We start from the raw sequence: 22,094 nt of genomic DNA, 5'->3' as shown, positions 1-22,094 counted from the left end.
TAAAATGGATTACTTTGTTTTTTCCCCTCATCAATCTACACACAATACACCATGATGGCATCACAATACCCCATAATGACATCACAATACCCCGTGATGACATCACAATACCCCATAATGACAAAGTGAAAACAGGCATCCTTAGATGATTAAATCTAGCAACAGATATTTGGTAAATCTGTACGGCTCTCTAGTTAGTTTATTCCAGTTAAGGAATAGCTAACCAGACAGTTTTCTAGTTAGTTTATTCCAGTTAAGGAATAGCTGACCAGACAGTTTTCTAGTTAGTTTATTCCAGTTAATGAATAGATGACCAGACAGTTTTCTAGTTAGTTTATTCCAGTTAAGGAATAGATGACCAGACAGTTTTCTAGTTAGTTTATTCCAGTTAAGGAATAGCTGACCAGACAGTTTTCTAGTTAGTTTATTCCAGTTAAGGAATAGCTGACCAGACAGTTTTCTTCTTTCCAATTTGGAGAAGTTCAAGCTCTCATCAGATGACGACTACAGTGGAAAGATGAAACACATCTTTTGTTTTAAATTCATGATATCGATGACCTTTCCATATTAGTGCCCATCTCTAGTATACAGTAGTTGTGTTCAGTCTCTTCAATAATGGAACACTAGACATCTGGACGATAGCTAAGGCTTTGTTTACAATACACAACACAATGCAACACAGACAGTACCTAAAACATAGCTCTTCCCTCCCTCCCTCCCTCCCTCCCTCCATCTCTCCTCTCATTCTCCCTCCCTCCCTCCTTTCCTCCCTCCTTTCCTCCCTCTCCTCTCCTGTCCTCTCCTCCCTCCTCTCCATCTATCCTCTCCCTCTCTCCTCTCCTCTCCCTCTCTCACGTCCTCTCCATCACTCCTCTCCCTCCATCTATCCTCTCCCTCTCTCCACTCCTTTCCTCTCCCTCTCTCCTCTCCATCTCTCCACTCCTCTCCATCACTCCTCTCCCTCCATCTATCCTCTCCCTCTCTCCACTCCTCTCTTCTCCATCACTCCTCTCCCTCCATCACTCCTCTCCCTCCATCTATCCTCTCTCCCTCCCTCCCTCCCTCCCCCCACTCCTCTCCCTCTTTCATTTCCTCTCCTCTCCATCTCTCCTGTCCCTCTCCTCTCTGTGTGTAGTCAGCAGAAGGAAGGTTTTATTAGCTAGGCATACGGTAGAGAACGGGCTGGAGTACTATCGGTCACAACTGTAAATCTAACATCTCACACTCGTGTGTGCATGTGTGCGTTTGTGTGCATGTGTGTTGGTGTGTGTGCACGTGTGTTGATGTGTGTGCGCATGTGTTGTGTGTGCATGTGTGCGTTTGTGTGCATGTGTGTTGGTGTGTGTGTGGTTTAGGTAAAAAGGACCCCATGAGAGATGACAGGAGGGGGAGATCTAAAGGGAACAGATTTGGTAAATGGGTTAGGAGAGAGAGATGGGACTGTAAGAGACCTTCTTCATTGAATACGGTGGATGATGTTTGCCAGATGGGCTGATTGATTGAAATTACGGCAATTATGTGAGGTCTGTCTGATTGGGCTCAGGGCTACACAACTCTATATTTGGCCCACCCTACTATAACAAGCTTTCCTATTGGTTCTGATCAGTATGGACACTTCCCATTGGTTCCTGTAGCTGTGTCTTTAAGGTCACGGTGCAGTAAGCTGCATGGTGATTGGCTGCTGATGGTTCTATTAGATGTACATTTCCTTCAGAAAGTATTCACAACCTTCGACTTTTTCAACATTTTGTTGTTTTACAGCCTGTGTCACTGTCCTACACACAATACCCCGTACCGTAAAGGTTTAATGGGTATGCTTGTCAAGGAATAGAGCTCAGCACAGACAAAGTCCTAGAGGACAACCTGGTTCAGTCTGTTTTCCATCAGACAAATTCACCTTTCAGCAGGACAATAACCTACAACACAAGGCCAAATATACACTGGAGGTGCTGACCAAGAGGACACTGAATGTTCCTGAGTGGGATAGTTCAGATGTTGACTTAAATCAGTTTGAAAATCTATGTCAAGTTTATGACTTCCGCCGAAGTCGGTTCCCTCTCCGTGTTCGGGCTGCGTTCGGCGTCACCGGTCTTCTAGCCATCGCCCTCCACCATTCATTCTCCATTTGTTTTGTCTTGTTTTCCTGCACACCTGGTTTACGTCTCCTCATCATTACTATGTGTATTTATCCCTCTGTTCCCTCCATGTCTCTGTGGGCTATTGTTTATTTGTCGAGGTTGGCACGTTTCCGGCTGGTTAGCGCCAGGTTTTAGGTATGTACCTGTGTTTTGTGGCAGCCGGGACTTTGTTCTTTGTTTGTGGTACTTTGTGCTGCGTTACTTGTTTTGGGCATTTGATTTTGGTGACACTGTTGCATTCTGGTCTTACTATTACCTCAGTAAAGTGCTTCGTGTTCACTCGTCTCTGCTCTCCTGCGCCTGACTTCCATGCACCAGCTACACCCACCGCCTGACAGCAAGACTAGAAAATGGTTGTCTAGTAATGATCAACAATCAACTTGACAGAGCTTGAAGAATTTAAAAATTAAAATGTGAAACAAATCCAGGTGTGGAAAACTCTTAGAGACTTACCCAGAAACACTCACAGCTCTTAGAGACTTACCCAGAAACACTCACAGCTCTTAGAGACTTACCCAGAAACACTCACAGCTCTTAGAGACTTACCCAGAAACACTCACAGCTCTTAGAGACTTACCCAGAAACACTCACAGCTCTTAGAGACTTACCCAGAAACACTCACAGCTCTTAGAGACTTACCCAGAAACACTCACAGCTCTTAGAGACTTACCCAGAAACACTCACAACTCTTAGAGACTTACCCAGAAACACTCACAGCTCTTAGAGACTTACCCAGAAACACTCACAACTCTTAGAGACTTACCCAGAAACACTCACAACTCTTAGAGACTTACCCAGAAACACTCACAACTCTTAGAGACTTACCCAGAAACACTCACAGCTCTTAGAGACTTACCCAGAAACACTCAAGCTCTTAGAGACTTACCCAGAAACACTCACAACTCTTAGAGACTTACCCAGAAACACTCACAACTCTTAGAGACTTAACCAGAAACACTCACAGCTCTTAGAGACTTACCCAGAAACACTCACAGCTCTTAGAGACTTACCCAGAAACACTTACAACTCTTAGAGATTTACCCAGAAACACGCACAACTCTTAGAGACTTACCCAGAAACACTCACAGCTCTTAGCGACTTACCCAGAAACGCTCACAGCTGTAAACGCTACCAAAGGTGATTCTAACATGTATTGACTCAGGGGTGTGAATACTTGTAAATGTACATGAGATATTTCACTTTGTCATTATAGGGTATTGTGATGTCATTGTAAGGTATTGTGATGTCATTGTAGGGTATTGTGATGTCATTGTAGGGTATTGTGATGTCATTATAGGGTATTGTGATGTCATTATAGGGTATTGTGATGTCATTATAGGGTATTGTGTGTAGTTGGGTGAGAGATAATTAACTCTGAAACACAACAACATGTGCAACAAGTCAAGGGTAATGAATCCTTTCTGAAGGGATGGTATAAAGAGTTAGTGCACCCCGGGGTGGATTCAGCCGCGGGCTGAGTGTTGTCAGAGTGGCTGGTCGAGGGGTCGGAACATAGTTATGCTAATTTGTACACTGCAAATTGACCACAAGTTGGTCAAGGAATTAGATAGTATTTGAAAATAACACCATTTCGTATCTAGATTATGTCAACTTTTTTATTTGTGGGAAATGTTTTGGGGGCTGAATTTATGATGATTTAAAAAAAAACTTTGACCAACACCTTATTTTTTTTGTACAAAACACTTCGGGCCCCAAAAATGACTTGTAGACTGGTTTTGGCCCGTGGGCCGCCTGTTCCCAACCCATGTTATACCCTAATACACCCCAGGGAAACAAGCTCTCCTATTGTTCCTGATTAGTGCTCTCCCATTGGTTCCTGTATCTTTCTCTATGGCCACGGTGCAGTAATGATGCATGATGATTGGCTGCTGTATAAATCACAGAGCCTCCCCTTCCAGTAGTGTGAGTTGATAGATGAATAATTGTTAGATTTATAGTTGTGACAATCTGTGCTATCTATTACCTGAGTTTATTCCCCTGCCCTGAACACAACCCCCCCCCCCCCCCCCCCCCCCACAGACATCCCTCTGATTCAATCAATACTGAGAGAGAGTGAGAGAGAGAGAGAGAGAGAGAGATGGAGAGCGAGAGATGGAGAGAGAGGGAGAGAGAGAGAGAGAGATGGAGATGGAGAGACAGAGATGGAGAGATAGAGAAGGCTGATACTGGGCTCCTGAATGGTGCAGCGGTCTAAGGCACTGCATCTCAGTGCTAGAGGCATTACTAAAGACACCCTGGTTTGAATCCAGGCTGTATCACAACCGGCCGTGATTGGGAGTCCCATAGGGCGGTGCACATTTGGCCCAGCGTCGTCCCGTGTTTGGCTGGTGTAGGCCGTCATAGTAAATAAGAATTTGTTCTTAAAATGACTTGCCTAGTTATATAAAAGTTACACTTAAACAAATATATCTGCTGTAGCTGTTACCTTCAGTCAGTGGCCTCGTGGGTTGAATATTACAAATATGTTTCATCATTTTATAATTTATAAACATATATATATATATATGTTTCAACACAGAACATCCAGTGCTTCAATGTCAAACAGTTTGGTTATATCTCAGTCTTCTGTGATGTATATAAAGTGTAATACTTGGACACAACTCAAAATGTAATACATTTAAACTCTGTATCTGGTACATGTCTTCTTTTGATTCAGCCCATAACCATGTGTGTGAGGTTTACACTTTTGATTCAAGGTAGATTTGTTTAGGACTTCCAACAAACCCTGCGTGACCCTGCAGCCCACAGCAGTAACCTGACATAACCCTACAAATGGAGAATAAGCCTCTCTGTCCCTCCCTCCCTCCCTCCCTCCCTCCCTCCCTCCCTCCCTCCCTCCCTCCCTCCCTCCCTCCCTCCCCCCTCCCTCCTCTCCCTCTCCCTCTCCCTCCCTCCTCTCCCTCCCTCCCTCCCTCCCTCCCTCCCTCCCTCCCTCCCTCCCTCCCTCCCTCCCTCCCTCCCTCCCTCCTCATTCTTTTTCCAGTTCCACACAAAGATTTTCAGTTCAAGTCAGGACATTAACAAGTGTGTGTGCACGTGTGTGTTAGATGTACTTGTGTGTCTATGTGTTAATGATTAGAGATGATAAAAAAATATATATTTCAAGGCCAGCAGATGATAAATGTGTTTTCTTGGATAAATAAAATAGGAAACTCTCAGGTCAGGGTTTATCAGGTTGCTGCAGCCTCTCTCTCCTCACCTCATGGCCCTTTAAGAGCTGGAGAGGGCTGCAGGCCACGCCCCCCAATTAAGGTCTGTTAATTGAAAATTTTAATCTGTTCTGCAATTCACTTAAGGCCAAATCTCCACTCTGAACCACACACGCACGCACACGCGTGCACACACACACACACACGCACACGCACACAGGCACACACTGACAGGCATGCATGCAGACACACACACACATTTCTGTGCAGCAGGCCCTCAGATGAATCCTCGCTCCTCAGGGAATCACATGACTATCAGCTATTAAAGGAACAACTATGGTGTGATGTCACCAGATGATGGAGGAAGTCCAGCCCTCAGATGTAATGAACAGAACAGGAAACCAGTCTACTGTCCAGCCCTCAGACATCAGATGTAATGAACAGGACAGAACAGGAAACCAGTCTACTATCCAGCCCTCAGACATCAGATGTAATGAACAGAACAGGAAACCAGTCTACTGTCCAGCCCTCAGACATCCAATCTACTCTGACAGCTTGGCATGGCAGACAGACACATGGCCTGGGATATCCCCCCCCCCCCCCCCTTACATACTGGTTTAGATGAAAACAAACACAGGTTCTCTTCTGTCCTGTTCAACCAATCCAGTAAATGTGGAGGAGGAGTTAAGCTGGAATGTCGCCTTGTTAACGTCCAAAGTGGAAGTCATGTTACAACCGGAACATCCGGTGGATGGGGACACGGCAGGTTGTGATTGGTTAGAGAGCTGACAGACGGGAGGTTGTGATTCGTTAGAGAGCTGACAGAAGGGAGTTTGTGATTGGTTAGAGAGCTGACAGACGGGAGGTTGTGATTGGTTAGAGAGCTGACAGACGGGAGGTTGTGATTGGTTAGAGAGCTGACAGACGGCAGGTTGTGATTGGTCAGAGAGCTGACAGACGGGAGGTTGTGATTGGTTAGAGAGCTGACAGACGGGAGGTTGTGATTGGTTAGAGAGCTGACAGACGGGAGGTTGTGATTGGTTAGAGAGCTGACAGACGGCAGGTTGTGATTGGTCAGAGAGCTGACAGATGGGAGGTTGTGATTGGTTAGAGAGCTGACAGACGGCAGGTTGTGATTGGTCATAGAGCTGACAGACGGGAGGTTGTGATTGCTTAGTGAGCTGACAGACGGGAGGTTGTGATTGGTCAGAGAGCTGACAGACGGCAGGTTGTGATTGTTCAGAGAGCTGACAGACGGGAGGTTGTGATTGGTTAGAGAGCTGACAGACGGGAGGTTGTGATTGGTTAGAGAGCTGACAGACGGGAGGTTGTGATTGGTCAGAGAGCTGGGTGACGGGAGGTTGTGATTGGTCAGAGAGCTGGGTGACAGGAGGTTGTGATTGGTCAGAGAGCTGACAGACGGGAGGTTGTGATTGGTCAGAGAGCTGGGTGACGGGAGGTTGTGATTGGTCATAGAGCTGGGTGACGGGAGGTTGTGATTGGTTAAAGCTCTGAAATTTGTAGGTAAATGCCAAGTCCCTGGAGCTCCTGCCAACACTGTTGTTACAACCACACACTTCCCACACAGAGTTACTAACAAAGCTCGGTTGATCCGCCTCAAAAAGGACAATAATCCACCATTTTGGTCTTTTACTGAGACCTCAAACAGCCACACACATATGTACATACACAAGAAACACACACACAACAAAGACATGTCTGTTGAAGTTTGTGAAGAGATTTGTGAACGCTGTAACAAAAAAAAAAACATGAGACTTATAACCTAAAACACAAGCTAGTACCACACACACACACACACACATGTATTCACACATGCTCCCCCCACAGGTCAGTTGGCAGCACTGCATAGCCGACTCGACCAGCGTCGTCTAACATTTTAACATTAATCCTTTTTTTTAATGGTGATTTATCAGGGGGGGACACTGCAGCACCATCAGCACCAGTACTTCCTGCAGCCAAATGCCAGAGACATTCATTCTGGAAATGCTGCTAAGCATTGATTTGTCACCCGCCGTATAGCTCCGTCGCCGACCGACCGCCTCTATCTGCCTGCTCAGCTTTGCCACAGCAACGCCATTAATATCCTTCACTGTACCCTCTCAGTCCACCGAGCATACACATCCTATTACTACTGCACCACGGAGGGGATAGGGAGCGCCCCCCCCCCCCCAAATGGCACCCTATCCCCTATATACTACACTACCTTCAACTAGAGCCCTGGTCTAAAGTAGGGCACTGTGTAGGGAATAGGGTGCCATATGGCCCTGGTCTTTATGTGGATGCAGACTGTATAGACAGACTGGAAACAGGAGACAACAGAGTAAAGCACTGGACCTAGTTTGTGGTTGTCAGGAGAGCAGGAATGAGAAAGAGGAGGTAGAGGAGACAGAGAAAGATTGCTTTGGCAATGTTAACACATGTTTCCCATGCCAATAAAGCCCTTGAATTGAATTGAATTGAATTGAAAGAAGAGATAGAGAAAGAGGATATAGAGAAGAATGAGGATATAGAGATAGAAGAGATGAGATAGAGAAAGAGGAGATAGATAGAGAAAGATGAGATAGAAGAGATAGAGAAAGAGGAGGTAGATGATAAAGAGGAGATAGAGGAGATGAGATAGAGAAAGGGGAGATATAGGAGATAGGGGAGATAGGGGAGAAAGAGGAGATAGAGGAGAAAGAGGAGATAGAGGAGAAAGAGGAGAAAGAGGAGATAGAGGAGATAGAGAAAGGGGAGATATAGGAGATAGGGGAGATAGGGGAGAAAGAGGAGATAGAGGAGAAAGAGGAGAGAGAGGAGATAGAGAAAGAGGAGAAAGAGGAGATAGAGGAGATGAGATAGAGAAAGGGGAGATATAGGAGATAGGGGAGAAAGAGGAGATAGAGGAGAAAGAGGAGAAAGAGGAGATAGAGAAAGAGGAGAAAGAGGAGATAGAGGAGATGAGATAGAGAAAGAGGAGATAGAGGAGATAGAGGAGATGAGATAGAGAAAGAGGAGATTAAGGAGATAAGGGAAAAAAAGAAGATAGCGGAGAAAGAGGAGATAGAGAAAGAGGAGACAGAGGAAATAGCGGAGATAGAGAAATAGGATATAGAGGAGATGGAGATAAAGAAAGAGGAGCTAGAGGAGAAAGAGAAGAGGGGATAGAGAAGAGGAGAGGAGATAGAGGAGAGGAGATAGAGGAGAGGAGATAGAGAAGAAGAGATATAGGAGATAGAGAAGATGAGAGAGGAGAGGAGATAGAGGAGATAGAGGAGAAAGAGACGAGGAGATAGAGGAGAGGAGATAGAGGAGAGGAGATAGAGGAGAAGAGATATAGGAGATAGAGAAGATGAGAGAGGAGAGGAGATAGAGGAGATAGAGGAGAAAGAGACGAGGAGATAGAGAAGAGGAGATAGAGGAGAGGAGATAGAGAAGAGGAGATATAGGAGATAGAGAGGATGAGATATAGGAGATAGAGGAGAAAGAGAAGAGGAGATAGAGGAGATAGAGGAGATAGAGAAGAAGAAATAGGTAAAATTAGTAAAGGAGGAGGAGGAAGATGAGTGGGACTGAAGAGGAGATAGAGGAGAAAGAGAAGAGGAGATAGAGGAGATAGAGGAGAAAGAGAAGAGGAGATAGGTAAAATGAGTAAAGGAGGAGGAGGAAGATGAGTGGGACTAAAGAGAAGTGTCAGTGTGGCAGCAGCAGTGGCCGTCCAGACAGGGATGGTGACAGAGCTGCTTGGACTGTTTTTCTGCTTGGTTGGATCTTTCAGAACTCATTCTCCCTCTCTGACAACAACAACCTGACAAGAACACAGGACATCGCATTAGAACACAGGACATCGAATTAGTCTCCCCCTCTTTCTCCTCGTCTCTTTCAGTCAGATCTTTAGTTGGAGCTACCACCACCTAGTCAGATCTTTAGTTGGAGCTACCACCACCTAGTCATATCTGTAGTTGGAGCTACCACCATCTAGTCAGATCTTTAGTTGGAGATACCACCACCTAGTCAGATCTTTAGTTGGAGCTACCACCACCTAGTCAGATCTTAAGTTGGAGTAATGGTCCTGTAACACTCACATCTGTTGCCATTAAATGTTTGAATGGCTCACATCAACACCATCATCTCAAATTCGCATACCGCCCCAACAGATCCACAGATGACCCAATCTCTACTATACTTCACACTGCCTTTTCCCACCTGGATAAGAGGAACACCTATGTGAGAATGCTGTTCATTGACTACAGATCAACATCCTGACGGGCCACCCCAAGTGGCGATGGTAGGCAACAACACATATGTCACACTGACCCTCAAAGTGGAAGCCCCTCAGGGGTGCGTGCTTAGTCCCCTCCTGTACTCCCTGTTCACCCACGACTGTGTGGCCGCGCACGACTCCAACACCATCATTGAGTTTTAACGACCCGACAATGGTAGGCCTGATCAACGACGAAGATGAGACAGCATTTAGGCAGGTCTGGGACATGGCAGTGTGGTGCCAGAACAACAACCTCCCCCTCAACGTCAGCAAGACAAAGAAGCTGATCGTGGACTACAGGAAACGAAGGGCCAAGCACGTCCCCATTCACATCGACGGCAGCTAGAGTGGAACGGGTCTAGAGCTTTAAGTTCCTCGGTGTCCACTAAGGACCTATCATGGTCCAAAACACACCAACACAGTCGTGAAGAGGGCACGACAATGCCTTTTCCCCCCTCAGGACGCTGAAAATATTTGGCATGGGCCCTCGGACCCTCAAAAAGTTCTACAGCTGCACCATTGAGAGCATCTTGACTGGTTGCATCACCGCCTGATATGGCAACTGCTTGGCATTCGACTGCAAGGCGCTACAGAGGGTAGTGCGTACAGCCCAGAACATTACTGGGGCTGAGCTCCCTGCCATCCAGGACCTTTATACCAGGCGGTGTCAGAAGAAGAATGGCCCAGTACATTACTGAGGCTCCTTGCCATCCAGGACCTCTATACTAGGCGATGTCAGAAGAAGAATGGCCCAGTACATCACTGAAGCTCCCTGCAATCCAGGACCTTTATACCAGGCGGTGTCAGAAGAAGAATGGTCCAGTACATCACTGAGGCTCCTTGCCATCCAGGACCTTTATACCAGGCGGTGTCAGAAGAAGAATGGCCCAGTACATCACTGAGGCTCCCTGCCATCCAGGACCTTTATACCAGGCGGTGTCAGAAGAAGAATGGCCCAGTACATCACTGAGGCTTCTTGCCTTCCAGGACCTTTATACCAGGCGGTGTCAGAAGAAGAATGGCCCAGTACATCACTGAGGCTCCTTGCCATCCAGGACCTCTATACCAGGCGGTGTCAGGCCTGGCAAACTGTAGTGATTAAAGCTAATGGACACTTTAATGAACAGCGAAGCGCTATCACAAACAAACCCCTCAATTTGAATATGGATTTCAATTATTTATTTATCTTCCGCTCTGTTGTAGCTGAAGTACAAACCTAATTAAAGAACATTCTCATTTTCATTCAACTTCATTCTCAACCCCTGGGAAATTATAGAAAGCACGAAAATAATAACTGTAATGATAAAAATATATGTTTGTGATCCAAGTTCCAATTAGATTAGTTTTCCCCTTTTTACTGTTCTACTATTGAAATAACGTACAGCTGTCGATCTTTTCCATTAGGTTCTGAGGAGAAGCCTGTTTCTCTCCAGGGCATTGAACTATATTTCCGAGGCAGATTTGCATCTTAATCATATATGCACTATTAAATTAATTATGACACTTTTGATAGAAATAGGTGGAAATATGAACGTTTTATAATTTTTCTTCAATTAACTATGACTTCATGTTAATCTAAAAATAAACATCTATCCAGTAAATGTCTATTACAAACCCCATAAATGTCTATTTCAAATCCCATAAATATCTATTTCAAACCCCATAAATATCTATTACAGTAAATATCTATTACAAACCCCATAAATATCTATTACATAAATGTCTATTACAAACCCCATGAATATCTATTACAAACCCCATAAATATCTATTACATAAATGTCTATTACAAACCCCATGAATATCTATTACAAACCCCATAAATATCTATTACATAAATGTCTATTACAAACCCCATAAATATCTATTACAGTAAATATCTATTACAAACCCCATAAATGTCTATTACAAACCCCATCATTGTCTATTACAGTAAATGTCTATTACAAACCCCATGAATATCTATTACAAACCCCATAAATATCTATTACAGTAAATATCTATTACAAACCCCATAAATGTCTATTACAGTAAATGTCTATTACAAACCCCATAAATGTCTATTACAAACCCCATCATTGTCTATTACAGTAAATGTCTATTACAAACCCCATCATTGTCTATTACAGTAAATGTCTGTTACAAACCCCATCATTGTCTATTACAGTAAATGTCTATTACAAACCCCATCATTGTCTATTACAGTAAATGTCCATTACAAACCCCATAAATGTATATTACAGTAAATGTCTATTACAGTAAATATCTATTACAAACCCCATAAATGTCTATTACAGTAAATGTCTATTTCAAACCCCATAAATGGCACCCTATTCCATATATAGTGCACTACTGGCACCCTATTCCATATATAGTGCACTACTGGCACCCTATTCCATATATAGTGCACTACTGGCACCCTATTCCATATATAGTGCACTACTGGCACCCTATTCCATATATAGTGCACTACAGGAACCCTATTCCATATATCGTGCACTACTGGCACCCTATTTAGGACACAACCCAGCTATCTCTGAAAAACCATATCACCCAAAAGATGAGGACAATCAAACACAATAAATATAATCTCCCCTCGCCTCCCCCTTTCTCTCCCCGCGGTGACTTGACCAAAAAGTCACCCCAAATAACTGTGACCTCCTCAGACATGCTGCTGTGTTTAGCCTGCTGCTGTGATTTACTCTCCAACATGTCACCTGGTGACAACATATCACCTAGAGACGAGACTGGCGGGAGGCAGGGACGCTTTCTTTCTCCCCCCTCCCCCCCACCGCTCTCTATCTCTATCCACCTCTCTCTCTCTCTCTCTCTCTCTGTCTCTCTCTGTCTCACTCTCTGTCTCTCTCTCTCTCTGTCTCACTCTCTGTCTCTGTCTCTCTCTCTCTGTCTCTCTCTCTCTCTCTCTCTCTCTCTCTTACGCTCTCTCTCTCTCTCTCTCTCTCTCTCTCTCTCTCTCTCTCTCAATTACATTCAAAGGGATTTATTGACATTGGTAACATGTATTTACATTGCCAAAGAAAGTGGAGGGTTAACTCCTTCAGTTGTCTTGAGAGATGTGGAGGGTTAACCCCTTCAGTTGTCTTGATAGATGTGGAGGGTTAACTCCTTTAGTTGTCTTGATAGATGTGGAGGGTTAACTCCTCTAGTTGTCTTGATAGAGGTGGAGGGTTAACTCCTTTAGTTGTCTTGATAGATGTGGAGGGTTAACTCCTCTAGTTGTCTTGAGAGATGTGGAGGGTTAACTCCTTTAGTTGTCTTGAGAGATGTGGAGGGTTTAACTCCATTAGTTGTCTTGAGAGATGTGGAGGGTTAACTACTCTAGTTGTCTTGATAGATGTGGAGGGTTAACTCCTCTAGTTGTCTTGATAGATGTGGAGGGTTAACTCCTCTAGTTGTCTTGATAGATGTGGAGGGTTAACTCCTTTAGTTGTCTTGATAGATGTGGAGGGTTAACTACCTAGTTGTCTTGATAGATGTGGAGGGTTAACTCCTCTAGTTGTCTTGAGAAATGTGGAGGGTTAACTCCTTTAGTTGTCTTGATAGATGTGGAGGGTTAACTCCTCTAGTTGTCTTGATAGATGTGGAGGGTTTACTCCTCTAGTTGTCTTGATAGATGTGGAGGGTTAACTCCTCTAGTTGTCTTGATAGATGTGGAGGGTTAACTCCTTTAGTTGTCTTGATAGATGTGGAGGGTTAACTACCTAGTTGTCTTGATAGATGTGGAGGGTTAACTCCTCTAGTTGTCTTGAGAGATGTGGAGGGTTAACTCCTCTAGTTGTCTTGATAGATGTGGAGGGTTAACTCCTCTAGTTGTCTTGATAGATGTGGAGGGTTAACTCCTCTAGTTGTCTTGATAAATGTGGAGGGTTAACTCCTCTAGTTGTCTTGATAGATGTGGAGGGTTAACTCCTCTAGTTGTCTTGATAGATGTGGAGGGTTAACTCCTTTAGTTGTCTTTATAGATGTGGAGGGTTAACTCCTATAGTTGTGTTTCCATATCTGATTGTTAGACATTCCTTTATCTGTTTTCCCTGATTTAGTTTTCCTCCAACTTTGTGGTTTCCATCCTGTCTTTCAGTTTGGTGTGGGTTTTTATTTTGTTTGCCTATTCTTGGTAAATTCAGAGGGTCTCATGGTGGGTGTCTTGTAGGTTCCAGGTGTTGTTGCTAGTCAACATTCAGTGGACACTCCCATGAGTGTCTTTCAGAACCCCTCCTAAAACCAGACCTGTTTCCTTTTGGTTGTTGGATGAATGACTCTTTGTTAGTTCCCCCTTCTGTCAGAGAGACATGATTTGGTTTTCTAGCTGGGTAACGTAACAACAGTGTTGAAGTAGGAGAGGCAAAACGCATAGAAAAACAGGTTGAACTTACAGTGTTTGTGCTGTACTGGTTGTTGTCATGGCAACGTGTCACTCATCTAGCTCCTAGTAGATATGGGAGTTTATCAGGATTAGATTTTTGTTTTCAAATAGTTTGTGGGTCTGTGTAATCTGAGGGAAATATGTGTCTCTAATATGGTCATACATTGGGCAGGAGGTTAGGAAGTGCAGCTCAGTTTCCACCTCATTTTGTGGGCAGTGAGCACATAGCCTCTCTTCTCTTGAGAGACAGTCTGTACATTTTCAAAGATTTACTTAATGTTTGGGTCAGTCACAGTGGTCAGGTATTCTGCCACTGTGTACTCTCTGTTGAGGGCCAAATAACATTCCAGTTTGCGCTGTTTTTCTGTAAATTCTTTCCGTTTTCTCATGATTTGGTTGGGTCTAATTGTGTTGCTGTCCTGGGGATCTGTGGGGTGTGTTTGTGAACAGAGCCCCAGGACCAGCTGGAAGAGGGGACTCTTCTCTGTAGGTGAGGGCTTTGTTTTGGAATGATTTTAATTGCTATTTTCTGGATAATTAGCATGAAATCATTCTAATTCGTCTCTGCATGCATTATCTGTTGTCTTGCGTTGTGGATGTTTTTGCAGAATTCTGCATGCAGAGTCTCAATTTGGTTTCTGTCCCATTTTGTGAATTCTTGGTTGGTGAGCGGACCCCAGAACTCACAACCATAAAGGACAATGTGTTCTTATAACTGATTCCAGTATCTTTTGCCAAATCCTAAATGGGGAAGTCAAATCGTATGTTCCTTTTGACAGCGTAGATGTCTTTCTTGCAATGTCTCTCAGACCATTCGCAGCTTTGTGGAAGTTACCTGTGGTGAGGATGTTTAGGTCGAGGTAGTTCTAGTTTTGTCTTCTCCCAAGGGAGACGGTTTCTAGGTGGAATTTGTATTTATGCTCCTGGTAACTATTATTACAGTCAGTGAAGTGGTCTGTTGATATCATTACAGCCAGTGAAGTGGTCTGTTGATATCATTACAATCAGTGAAGTGGTCTGTTGATATCATTACAGTCAGTGAAGTGGTCTGTTGATATCATTACAGTCAGTGAAGAGGTCTGTTGATATCATTACAGCCAGTGAAGTGGTCTGTTGATATCATTACAATCAGTGAAGTGGTCTGTTGATATCATTACAGTCAGTGAAGTGGTCTGTTGATATCATTACAGTCAGTGAAGTGGTCTGTTGATATCATTACAATCAGTGAAGTGGTCTGTTGATATCATTACAATCAGTGAAGTGGTCTGTTGATATCATTACAGTCAGTGAAGTGGTCTGTTGATATCATTACAGTCAGTGAAGTGGTCTGTTGATATCATTACAGCCAGTGAAGTGGTCTGTTGATATCATTACAGCCAGTGAAGTGGTCTGTTGATATCATTACAGTCAGTGAAGAGGTCTGTTGATATCATTACAGCCAGTGAAGTGGTCTGTTGATATCATTACAGTCAGTGAAGTGGTCTGTTGATATCATTACAGTCAGTGAAGTGGTCTGTTGATATCATTACAGCCAGTGAAGTGGTCTGTTGATATCATTACAGCCAGTGAAGTGGTCTGTTGATATCATTACAGCCAGTGAAGTGGTCTGTTGATATCATTACAGTCAGTGAAGTGGTCTGTTGATATCATTACAGCCAGTGAAGTGGTCTGTTGATATCATTACAGTCAGTGAAGTGGTCTGTTGATATCATTACAGTCAGTGAAGTGGTCTGTTGATATCATTACAGTCAGTGAAGTGGTCTGTTGATGTCATTACAGTCAGTGAAGTGGTCTGTTGATATCATTACAGTCAGTGAAGTGGTCTGTTGATATCATTACAGTCAGTGAAGTGGTCTGTTGATATCATTACAGCCAGTGAAGTGGTCTGTTGATATCATTACAGCCAGTGAAGTGGTCTGTTGATATCATTACAGCCAGTGAAGTGGTCTGTTGATATCATTACAGTCAGTGAAGTGGTCTGTTGATATCATTACAGCCAGTGAAGTGGTCTGTTGATATCATTACAGTCAGTGAAGTGGTCTGTTGATATCATTACAGTCAGTGAAGTGGTCTGTTGATATCATTACAGTCAGTGAAGTGGTCTGTTGATATCATTACAGTCGTTTCAGAGTCTTGGTCTGTAGTAGTGGTGTAGTCTTGGTCTGTAGTAGTGGTGTAGTCTTGGTCTGTAGTAGTGGTGTAGTCTTGGTCTGTAGTAGTGGTGTAGTCTTGGTCTGTAGTAGTGGTGTAATCTTGGTCTGTAGTAGTGGTGTAGTCTTGGTCTGTAGTAGTGGTGTAGTCTTGGTCTGTAGTAGTGGTGTAGTCTTGGTCTGTAGTAGTGGCGTAGTCTTGGTCAGTAGTAGTGGTGTAGTCTTGGTCTGTAGTAGTGGTGTAGTCTTGGTCTGTAGTAGTAGCGTAGTCTTGGTCTGTAGTAGTGGTGTAGTCTTGGTCTGTAGTAGTGGTGTAGTCTTGGTCTGTAGTAGTGGTGTAGTCTTGGTCTGTAGTAGTGGTGTAGTCTTGGTCTGTAGTAGTGGTGTAGTCTTGGTCTGTAGTAGTGGTGTAGTCTTGGTCTGTAGTAGTGGTGTAGTCTTGGTCTGTAGTAGTGGTGTAGTCTTGGTCTGTAGTAGTGGTGTAGTCTTGGTCTGTAGTAGTGGTGTAGTCTTGGTCTGTAGTAGTGGTGTAGTCTTGGTCTGTAGTAGTGGTGTAGTCTTGGGCTGTAGTAGCGGTGTAGTCTTGGGCTGTAGTAGCGGTGTAGTCTTGGCCTGTAGTAGTGGTGTAGTCTTGGTCTGTAGTAGTGGTGTAGTCTTGGTCTGTAGTAGTGGTGTAGTCTTGGTCTGTAGTAGTGGTGTAGTCTTGGTCTGTAGTAGTGGTGTAGTCTTGGTCTGTAGTAGTGGTGTAGTCTTGGTCTGTAGTAGTGGTGTAGTCTTGGTCTGTAGTAGTGGTGTAGTCTTGGTCTGTAGTAGTGGTGTAGTCTTGGTCTGTAGTAGTGGTGTAGTCTTGGTCTGTAGTAGTGGTGTAGTCTTGGTCTGTAGTAGTGGTGTAGTCTTGGTCTGTAGTAGTGGTGTAGTCTTGGTCTGTAGTAGTGGTGTAGTCTTGGTCTGTAGTAGTGGTGTAGTCTTGGTCTGTAGTAGTGGTGTAGTCTTGGTCTGTAGTAGTGGTGTAGTCTTGGTCTGTAGTAGTGGCGTAGTCTTGGTCTGTAGTAGTGGTGTAGTCTTGGTCTGTAGTAGTGGTGTAGTCTTGGTCTGTAGTAGTGGCGTAGTCTTGGTCTGTAGTAGTGGCGTAGTCTTGGTCTGTAGTAGTGGTGTAGTCTTGGTCTGTAGTAGTGGTGTAGTCTTGGTCTGTAGTAGTGGTGTAGTCTTGGTCTGTAGTAGTGGTGTAGTCTTGGTCTGTAGTAGTGGTGTAGTCTTGGTCTGTAGTAGTGGCGTAGTCTTGGTCTGTAGTAGTGGTGTAGTCTTGGTCTGTAGTAGTGGTGTAGCCTTGGTCTGTAGTAGTGGTGTAGTCTTGGTCTGTAGTAGTGGTGTAGTCTTGGTCAGTAGTAGTGGTGTAGTCTTGGTCTGTAGTAGTGGTGTAGTCTTGGTCTGTAGTAGTGGTGTAGTCTTGGTCTGTAGTAGTGGTGTAGTCTTGGTCTGTAGTAGTGGTGTAGTCTTGGTCTATTGATATCGTTTCAAGTCAGTAAAGACATCTTAGTCTGTCTTGGATTTTCATATATTTTATGTTTTTTTGTTTTAGAGGAAGTTAGATGATATTTGTCTCCAGTTGATTTGATATGAAACGTGTTAAGGTCAGAGGACGAGACAGAGAATAGAATGCCTTCAGCAGATCTATATGAATACAGACCACATCCCCCAGCCTTCAGCAGATCTATATGAATACAGACCACACCCCCCAGCCATCCAGATCTATATGAATACAGACCACACCCCCCAGCCATCCAGATCTATATGAATACAGACCACATCCCCCAGCCATCCTGATCTATATGAATACAGACCACATCCCCCAGCCATCCAGATCTATATGAATACAGACCACATCCCCCAGCCATCCAGATCTATATGAATACAGACCACATCCCCCAGCCATCCAGATCTATAGGAATACAGACCACATCCCCCAGCCATCCAGATCTATATGAATACAGACCACATCCCCCAGCCATCCAGATCTATATGAATACAGACCACACCCCCCAGCCATCCAGATCTATATGAATACAGACCACATCCCCCAGCCATCCAGATCTATATGAATACAGACCACATCCCCCAGCCATCCAGATCTATATGAATACAGACCACATCCCCCAGCCATCCAGATCTATATGAATACAGACCACATCCCCCAGCCATCCAGATCTATATGAATACAGACCACACCCCCCAGCCATCCAGATCTATATGAATACAGACCACACCCCCCAGCCATCCAGATAGCTTTACAACTCACCTCTTCTCTCCCATGCAGACTTATAGAACAATAACAATTGATTTGTATTCGTGGTTTTCATCTAATAATATCTCAGCGTCCTCCTCCACTCCTGTGTGTGTGTGTGTGTGTGTCCTGATGATACACCTCCTCCCCCTGGCCCGTGGGTTACCGTGCGTTACAGCCGAGTGATGCTTAATCTACTGACTCCTCTCATCCCTCTCTCTTCCTCTCCTTCATTCTCATTCGTTTCCACTAAGTGTATGAATGAGAGGCGCTTTGTAAGCGATTCCCAGACACAGCGCAGCCTCCTCCCCTCGCTCTGGAAATCAATGCTTTGTTGCAGATGATGGAATGCTTTGTTACTGCGACTCCTGGCTCTGCCTCTCCTGGCTCTGCCTCTCCTGGCTCTGCCTCTCCTTGCTCTGCCTCTCCTTTCTCTGCCTCTCCTGGCTCTGCCTCTCCTTGCTCTGCCTCTCCTGGCTCTGCCTCTCCTGGCTCTGCCACTCCTTGCTCTGCCTCTCCTTGCTCTGCCTCTCCTTGCTCTGCCTCTCCTTGCTCTGCCTCTCCTTGCTCTGCCTCTCCTTGCTCTGCCTCTCCTGGCTCTGTCTCTCCTTGGTCTGCGTCTCCTTGCTCTGCCTCTCCTGGCTCTGCCTCTCCTTGCTCTGCCTCTTCTGGCTCTGCCTCTCCTTGCTCTGCCTCTCCTTGCTCTGCCTCTCCTTGCTCTGCCTCTCCTGGCTCTGCCTCTCCTTGCTCAGCCTCTCCTGGCTCTGCCTCTCCTGGCTCTGCCTCTCCTGGCTCTGCCTCTCCTGGCTCTGCCTCTCCTGGCTCTGCCTCTCCTTGCTCTCCCTCAGACAGATCGCTGCGGTACTGGAGACGACTGATTGAATTTATCTGAACATAACGCGCCTAAATAGGTTTCCCTACTTGCATATGAGCCAGGCTGCGGAGAGGCTGAACGAGAGAGGAAGGGACTGAGGTAATGAGAAGAGAGAGAGCGAGAGAGACAGACAGAGACAGTAAGACAAAATAATGGTGTTCTAGTTGCCAGGAGCATAAATACAAATTCCACCTAGAAACCGTCTCCCTTGGGAAAAGACAACACTAGAACTACCTCGACCTAAACATCCTCACCACAGGTAACTTCCACAAAGCTGCGAATGATCTGAGAGACATGGCAAGAAAGACATCTACGCTGTCAAAAGGAACATACAATTTGACTTCCCAGGTATATCTCTGGTCACCCCCAAAACCAACTCCTCCTTTGGCCGCCACTCCTTCCAGTTTTCTGCTGCCAATGACTGGAACGAACTACAAAAATCTCTGAAACTGGAAACACTTATCTCCCTCACTAGTTTTAAGCACCAGCTGTCAGAGCAGCTCACAGATTACTGCACCTGTACATAGCCCACCTATAATTTAGCCCAAACATCTACCTCTCCCCCTACTGTATTTATTTATTTATTTATTTTGCTCCTTTGCAACCCATTATTTTTATTTCTACTTTGCACATTCTCCCATTGCAAATCTACCATTCCAGTGTTTTACTTGCTATATTGTATTTACTTTGCCACCATGGCCTTTTTCCCCCTTTACCTCCCTTATCTCACCTCATTTGCTCACATCGTATATAGACTTGTTTATACTGTATTATTGACTGTATGTTTGTTTTACTCCATGTGTAACTCTGTGTTGTTTGTGTCGAACTGCTATGCTTTATCTTGGCCAGGTCACAGTTGTAAATGAGAACTTGTTCTCAACTTGACTACCTGGTTAAATTAAGGTGAAATAAAAATATCAACAGACCACGTCACTGACTGTAATGATATCAACAGACTGACAACAGACCACTTCACTGACTGTAATGATATCAACAGACTGACAACAGACCACTTCACTGGCTGTAATGATATCAACAGACCACTTCACTGACTGCAATGATATCAACAGACCACTTCACTGACTGTGATGATATCAACAGACCACTTCACTGGCTGTAATGATATCAACAGACCACTTCACTGGCTGTAATGATATCAACAGACCACTTCACTGACTGCAATGATATCAACAGACCACTTCACTGACTGTGATGATATCAACAGACCACTTCACTGGCTGTAATGATATCAACAGACCACTTCACTGACTGTAATGATATCAACAGACCTCTTCACTGACTGTAATGATATCAACAGACCACTTCACTGACTGTAATGATATCAACAGACAACTTCACTGACTGTAATGATATCAACAGACCACTTCACTGACTGTAATGATATCAACAGACCACTTCACTGACTGTAATGATATCAACAGACCTCTTCACTGACTGTAATGATATCAACAGACCATTTCACTGACTGTAATGATATCAACAGACCACTTCACTGACTGTAATGATATCAACAGACCACTTCACTGGCTGTAATGATATCAACAGACCACTTCACTGGCTGTAATGATATCAACAGACCACTTCACTGGCTGTAATGATATCAACAGACCACTTCACTGGCTGTAATGATATCAACAGACCACTTCACTGGCTGTAATGATATCAACAGACCACTTCACTGACTGTAATGATATCAACAGACCACTTCACTGACTGTAATGATATCAACAGACCACTTCACTGGCTGTAATGATATCAACAGACCACTTCACTGGCTGTAATGATATCAACAGACCACTTCACTGACTGTAATGATATCAACAGACCACTTCACTGACTGTAATGATATCAACAGACCACTTCACTGACTGTAATGATATCAACAAACCACTTCACTGACTGTAATGATATCAACAGACCACTTCACTGACTGTAATGATATCAACAGACCACCTCACTGACTGTAATGATATCAACAGACCACTTCACTGGCTGTAATGATATCAACAGACCACTTCACTGACTGTAATGATATCAACAGACCACTTCACTGACTGTAATGATATCAACAGACCACTTCACTGACTGTAATGATATCAACAGACCACATCACTGGCTGTAATGATATCAACAGACCACTTCACTGACTGTAATGATATCAACAGACCACTTCACTGACTGTAATGATATCAACAGACCACTTCACTGGCTGTAATGATATCAACAGACCACTTCACTGGCTGTAATGATATCAACAGACCACTTCACTGACTGTAATGATATCAACAGACCACTTCACTGACTGTAATGATATCAACAGACCACTTCACTGACTGTAATGATATCAACAGACCACTTCACTGGCTGTAATGATATCAACAGACCACTTCACTGGCTGTAATGATATCAACAGACCACTTCACTGACTGTAATGATATCAACAGACCACTTCACTGACTGTAATGATATCAACAGACCACTTCACTGGCTGTAATGATATCAACAGACCACTTCACTGGCTGTAATGATATCAACAGACCACTTCACTGACTGTAATGATATCAACAGACCACTTCACTGACTGTAATGATATCAACAGACCACTTCACTGACTGTAATGATATCAACAGACCACTTCACTGGCTGTAATGATATCAACAGACCACTTCACTGACTGTAATGATATCAACAGACCACTTCACTGACTGTAATGATATCAACAGACCACTTCACTGACTGTAATGATATCAACAGACCACTTCACTGGCTGTAATGATATCAACAGACCACTTCACTGGCTGTAATGATATCAA

This window comes from Oncorhynchus clarkii, unplaced genomic scaffold (genome assembly GCF_045791955.1).
Source record: "Oncorhynchus clarkii lewisi isolate Uvic-CL-2024 unplaced genomic scaffold, UVic_Ocla_1.0 unplaced_contig_3130_pilon_pilon, whole genome shotgun sequence".
NCBI classification, from domain to species: Eukaryota; Metazoa; Chordata; class Actinopteri; order Salmoniformes; family Salmonidae; genus Oncorhynchus; species Oncorhynchus clarkii.
Note: the sequence above shows the minus strand (reverse complement) of the source record.